The following is a 12752-nucleotide window of genomic DNA, read 5'->3' as shown; positions in this document are numbered from 1 at the left end:
CTCCCCGCTAGTGCCCGAACCTCGGGAAAAGAATAGAAACCCATCAGAAACGACTAAAACGCTCTGGAACTCTCGGAATTGGCGAGTGAAAAGTGAAGCCTCGCGCTTCTATTTATAGACAACGATCGGACGATCCGATCCACTTCGGACGCTCCGATCCGGTACACTTCGGACGATCCGATCCACTTCGGACGATCCGAACATTGCATGTCTTCCACGTGTCCAGCCACCTGTCTTCGGACGATCCGAACCCTGATCGGACGATCCGAACTCTGACATGACATGACTCGTCTGACTCCGAACAGAACGGTCCATCCGAACCCACTTCGGACGATCCGAACCAACTTCGGACGATCCGAACCCGGTTCGGTCCTTCCGATCCCACCGAAATACAATTAATCCAATAATTAACTCAAATTAGGCATCGGGATACTACAAATACGGTACCGTACTCGGATCAAAATCAGATGGGCGGATTGTTCGCTCATCGAATTCTAAATTCAAAACTTGAAACCTCTCTCGGTTGCTCCTTTTCTTTCCTCGTTGTTGTCTGAAGAAAGTTTCCAACATATGTATATATATATATATATATATATATATATATATATATATATATATATATATATATATATATATTGCATGTTCAAGGGCAAATGGCTTCATGTTTGCTTAACACGTCTCGCGCTCGGGCGGTCATAAACTACCGCTCAGGCGCGGAAGTTTCTGTCCAGATCCTCAACTGAACATCTCCCGGCGCTCGGGCGGTCACAAATTACCGCTCAGGCGCCACACTTTCTGTCCAAGAAGTAAAATTGGCACTCGGGCGGTTCTTTTCTACCGCTCGGGCGCGAGATGTTCGGTCTAACATCTTGGTTTATAATGTAACGATGCCCTGCTTCTTCATTTGAGTTCCAATAACTTCTATTCTGTCAATTAATCAACGTCTGATTACAGTAATTAAATCTCGGACATTACACTGGTCTATCCCATCTTTACCAAAACTGGTGGAATAGACACATGAGCATTCATGTGACCTGCTGCAGCGCTCGTCTCTCCTACCTTGAAGATACTGACTGGATCTGAGCCCTGTTGTAAGTTTTGTAAAACACTAACCACCTTATCCTGACCTAATGATATAGTATGTTGTATCAAGTATCGGAAAATCCTCTCAATACACTCCTCGATCTTCTAACATAAAACTCATGGATATCAATAAGACAAAATCACATATACTCCTGCACATACTGAATATATCCTAATTCTTGTTCATATGCCTTGAGTTTCCCTGTTAAGGTCCCTATCTCATTCTGCAAGTGAGTCACTTCATTTAGTAGATGTCATGTCTTGGTCTCCATGACTACTCTCGGTACACAATGAGGGTCAGTCATCTGAGAATACATAAAACAAAAATATTAGAAATATCATTATATTTGTGACGTCTACTAATTTAAAATGCTATTAATTTTTTTTTAAAAAATAAACATTTATCTATTTTGCATGCATGCAACCCCACTGAAAATATGTCATTTGAAAATAATTGTAAATTTTTTTAATGACTAAAAATACTGCAGGTTAAAATTGTCGACACGACCATAATATCTGCACGTAAAAATAACTCAAGTAAATATCATAATGATCATCACTATAATAAAATCAATGTATCAAAATGTTCATGTCCTCTCAAACTCGTAAAAACGTAATGTGCGGAAATGTGTGGTCCTCGGGTCGTGTACGCACATCCAGCCCTGCCTACTCAGAATTCGGCACCTCATGTCCCCTCATCGACGTGCTCACCTGCATCATTCACACCTAGTGAGTCTAAAGACTCAACAAACCTGTACCGTGATATCAAATACATATACATATCATGCAGCAGTGAAAAATACCGTATTCAACATAAATTTCATGATGGTGAAAGAACATATGCATAATCGTAACCTGTCAAAACATAATAATAATCATAGCACATATCATCATACCAACATATACGTGTGTTCATTTTCTTAATTCGAATTCCATTCGTCAGCTGTGACTTTCGTATCATGTCAGTCGATAGATCCATCTAAGTGTAACCGAAGCACACGGCGACGAGGACATCAGCGACAACATTATTCATCCACTGAGCCTTGGCCTTACATGTCATTGTTTCATCGTATTAGTCAGAACCAACTCCCATCCTTCAAAAACGTGTCATCATATTCATCACTTAATAAAAGCATGCATATACGTAATTTTTACTTAAAACCAAGTATGCATCGTATTTTTCATAATTACATTAAAATCATATACATGCTGCATTAACATTTAAAAACAAGATAAATTTGTGCTCGGGCACTGCTGGGACAAAATCTCGACTCGGGTGCAAAAGTCATTTTGCCACTAGAAACCCAAAATGACCATTTTACCCCTTGACCTCTACATTTTGACCCGAAACTTACCAAACTCCTTAAAACATCCCATAACATATATAAAAGTATTTCTTAGAAGTAAACTCAAGCTCGTTTCAAAACAAAAACGATTCATTTTAAAATCTGGACGGATGTCCCGATTTTAACCCGAACCAACCCGAAACATTACCAAATTTTTCCCAACTCATACCATGACACGAACCTACATGACCAGCCTCTAAACAAAAAAAACCAGACCATCTAAGACCTTCGAATAGTGCCGAAATACTGCCAAAATTTTACTGCACATGTTTCATTTACCTTGCCCGAGCCTTGGCTGCTATCCCTTCGACTCAAGCCTCAAACCACCAAGGCCGGACCCCAGATAACCACCCTAGGACCATAGCTGACCACATAGGACCCCAATGACTAACCTAAGCCCACCGACATCCCATGCACGCCCAAATGCCCAGAAATCCCAAGGAAAACCCTAACCGCCTCCACTACAACCTCTCAGCCTTAAGCTCGACACACCTACTCTCGAATCCAGCCCCATGACCGCCATTTTCCCATCAGGTACAGCCCCTTAGCATCGACAAGTGACATTCCCTAGCAAAAAAATTAAAAAAAACGTGAACATGGGGCATGAAGATGCAATTTTTCATGACAATTCTAGAACAAAAATGTAACCACAAGTTAGATCAAATAATGTACATGAATTTACATATATCTCAGCAATACTATGGCATTAATGAGGAGAAAAAGAAAAATACAAGCGTGCCTTGATGATTAAACAAACAAAATCATGATGATACGCGTGTAGGATGTGAAACGGAGAGGCGGGAAGAAACTTTCTTGAAGGTAAAAGCAATGGCCGACCTAGCACCTGAAGAAAAAGATGGTGAGGCTGCTGAAAATTAAGGGGGATGGCTACTACTAAGTACATAGGTTTAGGGTTACTTAGGGATATAAATAAATAAAAGGTTTAAGCATAAATATGCCCTTAATTATAATTAAATGGTTTAAAATGATTTTGAGCCCATTAATTCCTGAAACAAACCCATCAAACTCAAAACATTCCCAAAATATATTTCATTTAGGTAATTTTTTGAAAATATTGCCCGAGCACTCAAAAACCCTCCGAATCGCCAAAATTTGCGTACTAGTAAAAAAATATGAATCGGAGAGTAAAAATATTTACTAAAGCAAAATTTATCAAAAACACCTTTAAAATACCTCATAATAATTAATTAAAATTAATCATTCAATAAAATATTTTCCTGAATATCCCTGGTCTCTATTCCTCGTTTGAGCGCGAAATGCAACCTAAACCTTAATGCATGAAACTTTAACATAATCGTGAAATAATCATAACCATGCAATAATCATGCATTAAATGAGTAAGGCCTGAGATTTGATAATTATAAATATTGATTAATTAATTGACGAATTGACATGATTATGGAAGGAAAAGACCGAGGACGACGTGGGAAAAACATATGATTGTGTGTAGGGCAGAACACCTCGTGCATATGCGCGAGACGAGGCGTGCATATGCGCGAGCAGCTAATGCCAAGGCAGAATACCTCGCGCATATGTGCGAGACAGAGCACGCATATGTGCGAGCAGGAGAATTTTTATGCACTGAGGCAGTATGTCTCGCGCATATGCGCGAGAAGTGTTGGACGTAAAATTTGAAAAGGACACATGTCTTGCCATGCAATAAATATATAAGCTTCTTCTTCTTCTTCTTCTTCATATCTTTCAGAGTTCAGCCAAGGAAATATCAAGAGTCCATGGAAAATTCTCAAGGTTTTTCATAAGATCTTAGAAATTTGATTGTGCAAGATCCGGCCGTCCGAATTTCAATCCGAGTTTAGTTCCGTGCTTCTATCGTCAAGAACTTCAAAAGGATGTCAGTTTTATTACTTTCCGGCATGGTTCGAAAATTTTTTGTTGGGTAATCATGATATGATTGATATTATGTGTTCTTGAGATTATGGTAATCATATAATCGAAATCGGATTGAAGAACGAATACCGTATGCAATTGTTATCACTTTCCAGCTTATATTTTATTGAGACTATGCAGATTTTTGGAATTTTAGCTGGCATTTGTTATTGGTTATGAGTTGTGATTGATATCTATTGATATTGTGATGACCTGATATTAATTACTCAATTATTTGGCAAGAATTGATATTAATTATTTTAAAGTGCGAAATTAAAATAATTAAGCTAAATAAATTTAACCGTGTCTTAAAAATGTGTATTAGAAAATATCGGAAGTATAAACGATATTAAAATACATGTCGGAATTAAATAGCACACGGGAGTTGAAATAAATTGGACCGGGTCACAGTCTAGCATTTTGAGCAAACATTTAATAATTGCAAATGCATATTAATATATTTGTGGGGTGTATATTTTTATGGGTTATTTTATAAAGAAACCCCTTTCCCCTTCACCATTCCCGTAAGTCTTCTCCTCAACCCTACCTCACGCCTCACCCTCTTCTCCAGCTACCTTCTTTGTGTCTTGTGGTTCAACCACCATAGCTGACAGTAATTTATCCAGCAACAATCAGCTGAAGCTCGTGCACCTTGTTCCTTGTTTGAATCGAAGAAGAGACGAGCTCTTCTATTGTGCAGCGAGCTGCGTGTTGCTGCTGCAACATTTTTCCATCCCCTTTCTTGCCTTCTTATTTGTTCCTTGGAGGATTGTAGAGGCTAATTCTTGCTTCATTTCAGTTTATAGGAAGCTTTGGAAGGTAATCCCTAAGCCTAGAGTTGCAAATTTGTTCATGGGTTTCATTCTTAGCTACTGTGATATTTCGAGATTTTGGTGTCTAGTTTTTTTTGGATATTTGGGTATGTTACACGAAGAATATCGACTTGTGTTTCAAATAAAACTTGTAGAACGTTGTGTGAGCTTTCTACAGCCACTGGAAAATCGTAATTACAATAAGAAACAGATTTGATATGACTTTTCTACCATAATGTGTCAAAAACCGAACTCTGTACTGATGCGTGCAGAAGACATTCTGTAATTCGAGTTTGTCACCTGTTTTCACTCCGATTCTGGACTTGTGATCTAAATGAAAGTTGTAGAGCTATGTCCTTTCTTCGAAACGATAATTTACCCGTTAAATTCCATTAAGAATTGAGGGAGTTATGCTCATTTTACCGAAACTGCTCAGTCTGGGAATTCGGTCCACGAGTTTGTGAGTAACAGCGTGTTCTTGCTTAATTCTGGAATTATCTACTAAGATTTTGGGAATGATTTCTTCAAAGAAAACTTAAATATTTAAGTTTACTTTTATTTACAGTTGGCGGATTTTGAATTGGGTCAATAATGAATTAGATATGAATTTTATGCTACAAGGTGTCGAACCAGAATCTATACAGATTTATTGTTTTCAAAGTTTCTTGTTTTTGGTGTTTATCAGCATCTAGATGACCGATTTTTGTGTTGGTATCTTCTGATGAAATGTGGGATTTTGAGTTAGGATTTCAGCCCTATATGATAAGTGTAATTCGGTTAGGTTTTGATTGAATTATGACCTTAAAATCCATCCTAGGTACAAGCTGGAATTTGTAAATTGTAATTGGATAAGAGTTGATTATTTAATTGATGAAAATAAATTAATTGCCACAGGTTTTGATAACCAGGAAGCGCCGAGGTCTTCGTAATTATTGTGGTAATTTAATTTGAAGGTTAAGGTACGGATTGATCGATTTCTCGCATCATCTATGTCGACGTGTAATTTAATTGATGTGAGTTAATTTATTTTATGTGAATTATGTGATTATGTGCTCTTTGTGGAATTTGGATGCAAATTTAAGATTATTCCTCATTTTCTTAAAATAAAACATAATTTTCAAATATATTGGAATAATCTATGGATTGATATACATTGTTGAGCACACATTCATATTGAGCCCTTCAGTTATTGATACACGTTGATATTCGATTGAGATCTGTATATGATATTATATTATGTCTTGTTGATTTTGGGCACCTTGACTCGGTCTGGCTTCGGTAGTTGCTGGCATCAAGTGTGAAGCCATATCCCCAGACACTGTCCGCTGAGTCGTGGACAGGTCCGCTGAGTCGTGGACCAGCTCGAGCATATATTATGATTGTTGATATCGATCCTTTGACTCGTGATATCCAGACATCTTGCACCCGTACATGCATTGCATCGATTTCATTACATGTCATTTATATATGCTGTAATTTATTTGATCTTCGTACTGGGGTTTGACAGCTCTCCTTTGGGACTGCTGTGGTTTGTTCTGTGTTTCCATAGCAGGTCATGCAGGTGGTTCGTCTTCGGTGACTCAGGATGAAGCACCGAGGGGCGCTAGAGCTCTTTGAGTTTTGAGCTCAAGCCTTTATTGTTTTTCTCTGTGAGTTCAGTCATTGAGTCCATAGATATTATATTTATGTATTATGGAGTCTATGTATTACCGGGGTATGCCCGAGTAGTTGTATATTGTGTTTGTGGAGGATCGTTGTTGTGATTGTGCCTGGTTGGCATTGTTTCGTATTGGATGTTTGTTGAGGGTTTTGGTTTAGTCGTTTTGGTTATTTTATATTTTTCCGGTATGTTTTATTTACGGGGAGGTCATGCCGAAATTTCTATTGGGCCAAAAAGCAAAATTTAACTCGTTTTCCCTGTTTATACTAATTAATCCTGATTGTGTGTTAATTAAAATATTAATCAGGAACAAGGCCCTCACAGATATTGAGTTACCAGGGTATTTCAAGATTGCGTCGTTATGCCGTCGAAACATAACTAGATTGAATATTGATCAATCAAGTCTTGTTTGAGTTGTATGTGATATTGTACTTCTCGAATGTTATTTCAGATTGGTATTGAAGACTTGAAGTTGAGAATTCAACTTCGAAATCGGTAGAAGAACGAGCCAAAGCCGAACCCCAAGAAAAGAAAGGTATAAATCGATGTTAAACCGGGATAGATAACTCGAGTAAGATGTAACTTGAGTTCCCAAATCCACATACTTAATTGTTATTGTTTTGATACATTTTAATTTCTTGAATGTGTATGCTTGTTCTAATGACTTATAGAAAAGCATAGAAAACAAGATAGATATTGTGAAAGAGTCTTTGGCAGAGGTGTCAAGTCACTGGACGTTTGGTTTATATTGATGCGCTTAGGAGAAGATCGACTCCTATTGTAGATACTCGATATAGTGTACCGAAGTTCAGGAATAAGAACGTACCACCATCTAGAAGGGGAAAGTAGGTGGGAGACTTGTTGCATTCATATTCAAACCAGGATCCCTAGATAAGAGTCGAGTCAAAGATTAAGAGTTAAAGAGTTTGATTTCAAGTTTTATATCGATTTATGTTTCTCGGATTTTGATACATGCTATTTGATAGATTTGTATGCTATTATATATGCATGTATACATTGTTTATACTGGGAAATATATTTCTCACCGGAGTTATCCGGCTGTTGTTGTGTTTGTATGTGTGCATGACAAAAGGTGGGACAGGATCAGGGGCGAGAAGAGGATGAAAGATCGAGATTAGAGTGGAGATCCGGGCCTGGATGTAGAACTAGTTTTCAACACTTGATATGTAGTTGATGAACACTAGTTTGTGATGATTGCACTTTGAACAAGTTTTGTAACCTGAATCATGTTGTAGATATTGCACTTAATCTTGTAACTTAAATAAGATGAAGCATAACTTGTTATAGTATTATGTACATTTATTTATGAAGTGTTCAACTTTAAAAAAAAAGAAGTTTCGACCTAGCTTATTTAATTGATCCACTTAATCCCAAAGATGATTTAAGAAATGAGTTAGCGTCCGAGTCCCCACAAAATGCATAAATTCATTAAACAAATAATTTAAATAAAAATCCTAGATTGCATGCATTCAGGTTACGTCGTTTAAATTTCCTGGACCTTACAACTCTACCCCCCTTAAAATAAAATTTTGTCCTCGAAATATAAAGCATACCGAATAACTCTGGGTAACAACTACTCATCTCGACTTCAATCTCCCAATTAGCCTCCTCCTCGGAATGAGTTCCTTGAATGACACGTGGGGTGTCAGTTGTTGTGGCTCATAGTTCAGCACATGCGAAGGATTCGACATATACTTCCGCAGCATAGAGACGTGGAACACATTATGAACTCCCGTCAGATTCGGCGGCAATGCAACTCTATATGTGAGTGTCCCAACTCTCTCTAGGATCTCGAACGGTCCGATGAATCTAGGGTTGAGCTTGCCCTTCTTCCCAAATCTCATCATACCCTTCATCAATGTGACTTTCACAAAAACGTGATCCCCTACTGCGAACTCGAGATCTCTGCGCCTCTGATCTGCATAACTTTCTGGCGGCTCTGAGGGGTCCTCACCCTGTCTTGAATCTCTCCCACTCATCCCAATACACTGGCAATCTACAACTCCTTCCGTACAATGCCTCGTATGGAGCCATACCGATAGAAGCCTGATAAATATTGTCGTCTGTGAACTCCACGAGTGGTAACTTTGGCTCCCAGCTACCCTGGAAGTTGATCATGCAAGCTCGGAGTAGGTCCTCCAGAATATGAATCATCCTCTCTCACTGTCCATCTGTCCGAGGATGGAAAGTAGTACTGAACAGCAGCTTAGTACCCAATGCGTGGTGTAGACTCTTCCAGAACGTAGACGTGAACCTCAGATCCCTATCTGACATGATGGACACTGGAATCCCGTGCAGTCTGACTATCTCTCTGATGTACAGCTCTGCGTACTGAGTCATGGTGAATGTCTTCCTGATTGGTAGGAAATTAGCTGATTTATTGAGCCGATCAACTATCACCCAGATGGCATTATATCTTCCAGTAGTGATAAACATAAAAATTGTACATTAATAAATGTTTTATAATATAAATATATAGTTTTTGTTTTATTAAATGTTTAAATATTATATGTTTTATAATAAATTGTATAAAATATAAGTTGTTGTGTAATTATAAATTTTTACTATTTTTACAGGTTCGATAAAAGAAGAATAACCTTGGCGTTGCAAATGAGATTAAGATGATTCTTGGACCTGTAGAAAGTTGATGATAATATCTACAATATTGATGACAAGCATGAGATAAAAATCCTCTCACAATTGGGATCAAATTAAGCAACAAATAAAGTTACCAAAGGAGTGGCAATTTTACCATGCTCTAATATTTTGACCATATCTCTTAAAATTACTTGGTCAAATGGTTTGAAAAAAATGCCACAACTAGACAACTCAATTATCCACATGTTTCTTTTTATGTGAAGAAGCAAATTCGGAGAAGAAGATTTTCAAAAGTGATGTGTAATATAATATAATATCTTGGAACACCAATGAGGACTTATGTGTAAAAAAATAATATTTTATTTGTGGTTGTCTCCCCAAATTTGACTAAAAATAGGGGTGCATTGTAATGTATTGAGATATCCCTCATTCTATGAACAAACCTTTGAGTTCATAATATTTATCTCTATATTTTTCTTTTATTTCTTCATTTAAATATTATTAGCATGATAATTTCATATTCAAAGTTTTACACTTTGAATAATGAATAGCTAACTTTCTAAAGTTGAGATGAAAAAGTGAAACTCTTGGCATGATAATAAGGTTACTAAAAGGTAAGAATCTATGTTTTATATTATTTAATCATTATTTATTGTTTATGTTATATTTATTTCTTTAAGTATTTTTATACCCTACTTATAAGTGGGAGTTTTGATTTATTGTTGCTATATGTTACACTAAATTCTTGGAACCATTTAAATGTTAGTTTGGTATTACCAACCATTTAAAGTGGATGCCTTGATTTATTATATATGAATATATTATAATATTAATTTCTTGGTACCATTTAAATGTTAGTTTGGTTTTACCAACCATTTAAAGTGGGAACCTTGATTTACTATATATAAATATATCATAATATTAATTTATTGGTACCATTTAAATGTTAGTTTGGTTTTACCAACCATTTAAAGTGGGAACCTTGATTTAGTGTTTACAAATATATATAGCACAATAAATACTTGACCACATTTATAAGTTTTAGTATATATTATATACTTATAAGATAATAATATATAACATAATATAAATATGATTGTTTAATATATTGGAACCATTTTATTAAGTGGATTTCAATATTGTTCGTTAATGTTAACTTTATTAAAATATCAAGAGTGGATCCTTTAATCTCAACTACTTAAATAAAAATCTGAACTATTAAAATTTACCCATTAAAGATTCAAACAATTAAAATTAAAAAGAAACAAAAACAAAAACAAAACAAAAAGACATTGTAATGGACTTGTAATTACCTTAGCTTCCCTGTGGATACGATATCGGACTCACCGAATTATACTACTTGTGAACAACCTGCTCTTGGTAGTGCAACAATCAGAGTCGCAACAAGTTTTTGGCGCCGCTGCCGGGGAAGTATAATTTAATTTCAAGTCTATTTAATTTCCTTTATAGTTTATTTTTCTTTATTTGAATTTTTATTGCTTTTGTGTGCTTTTATTCTTTTGCATTTGGATGAGCATTTGGTCACGTACATTTAGTGGTCGACTCATTCGAAATAACCCTTTATTTTTACAAAACATGGCGGAAGAACCCATCCAAGAAAATGAAGATGAAATTCAATCTCAACATAATCATTATAGACGAAGAACACTTAGAGATCACATGAATCTTACACGTACTAGTGCACCTTCATGTCTAGTTTTTCCCCCTGATGCATCTCATTTCAATTTTAAGCCTGGTATTATCCAACTTTTACCCAACTTTCATGGCTTAGATTCTGAAAATCCATACATGCATTTACGAGAGTTTGAAAAAGTGTGCAACACATATAATGATCTAAATTGTAGCATAAACACCATTCGACTTAAGCTTTTTCCTTTTTCTTTAAAAGATAAAGCTAAAACTTGGCTACAAAATCTTAGATCGGGATCCATTCGAACTTGGGATGAATTGCAACAACAATTTTTGAAAAAGTTTTTTCCATCGCATAAAACAAATTCTTTCAAAAGACAAATCATCACTTTCACTCAAAAACAAGGAGAAACTTTTTATCAGTGTTGAGATAGATACAAAGAATTGCTTAATCTTTGTCCACATCATGGTTTTGAAATTTGGAGGGTTGTTTCTCAATTTTATGAAGGCTTAACACCAAAAGATAGACAAATGGTTGAATTTATGTGTAATGGAACATTTGAAGATAAAGATCCAAACGAGGCAATTGAGTATCTCGATTCATTAGCTGAAAATGTTCAAAATTGGGACACTATAGGTACAATCGAACCATCAAACAAAATTCAATCTCCTACATCTGGTGGAGGTATGTACACTCTCAAAGATGAACATGATCTTCAAGCTAGATTTACCTCTTTGGCAAGAAAAGTTGAGGCACTTGAATTGAAAAAAAATGGTCAATTAAAATCTGTTCAAGAAATTGTGTGTCACATCTGTGATACAAGTGATCATTTTACAAAAGATTGTCCCACTTTACCCTCTTTTAAAGAATGTCTCCATGAACAAGCCAATGTTTTGAACAATTTCAAAAGGCCAAATTTTGAACCATTTTCTCAAAATTACAATCTAGGTTGGCGAAATAATCCAAATTTTAGTTGCAGGAATGATAATGCTGCACAATTTCCGCAACCACATTTTCAAAATTAACAAAATTTTCAAAATTATACACCTTATGTTCCTCCACCTAAAAGGAATTTGGAAGATTTATTGAATTCTTTCATTGCAAAGCAAGAGTCTATCAATACTCAAACTGCTCAAACCATGACAGATTTGAAAGATACTTTTGCTAAATTTGCATCTGCACTTAATGTTCATGAAAAAGGTAAATTTCCTTCACAACCTCTGCCTAATCCCAAGGATCATCATTCACAAACTGGAACTTCTGGAACTCAACCGATGGATCAGGTAAAATCTGTTATTACCCTTCGAAGTGGTAAGGTTGTGGAAAAATCCATTCTTGAACCTTGTGAAGATGATGATAAATCAACTTCAAAGGTTAAGGAAGTGGAACCCATAACTTGAGAAGAGGAGGTTCAACAGACAGTGTCACCACCATTCCCTCATGTATTGAAAAATACAAAAAAATCAAATTTGAATTCTGATATATATGATATTTTTAAACAAGTAAAAGTTAATATTCCTTTATTAGATGCAATAAAACATGTATCATCATATGCCAAATTTTTGAAAGACTTGTGCACTGTGAAAAGAAAATTGAATGTGAAAAAGAAAGCATTTTTAGCCGAACAAGTAAGTGCAATCATTCAAAATAATAATACTTTGAAATACAAAGAC

General features: G+C 35.9%; 1 long non-coding RNA gene across 1 annotated transcript; it reads left to right on the top strand.

Annotated features, from left to right (window-relative positions):
• Positions 1-4542: 4542 nt before the first annotated feature.
• Positions 4543-6966, top strand: LOC140812246 (uncharacterized). The gene is made up of 3 exons (XR_012113631.1): positions 4543-5156; positions 6044-6108; positions 6702-6966. It is a non-coding gene; the product is annotated as an uncharacterized lncRNA (long non-coding RNA).
• The last annotated feature ends 5786 nt before the right edge of the window (positions 6967-12752 follow it).

Source organism: Primulina eburnea, chromosome 1 (assembly GCF_022965805.1).
Source record: "Primulina eburnea isolate SZY01 chromosome 1, ASM2296580v1, whole genome shotgun sequence".
NCBI lineage: Eukaryota > Viridiplantae > Streptophyta > Magnoliopsida > Lamiales > Gesneriaceae > Primulina > Primulina eburnea.
The sequence above is the reverse complement of the archived record's forward strand: the minus strand, read 5'-3'. Positions and strand labels throughout refer to the sequence as shown.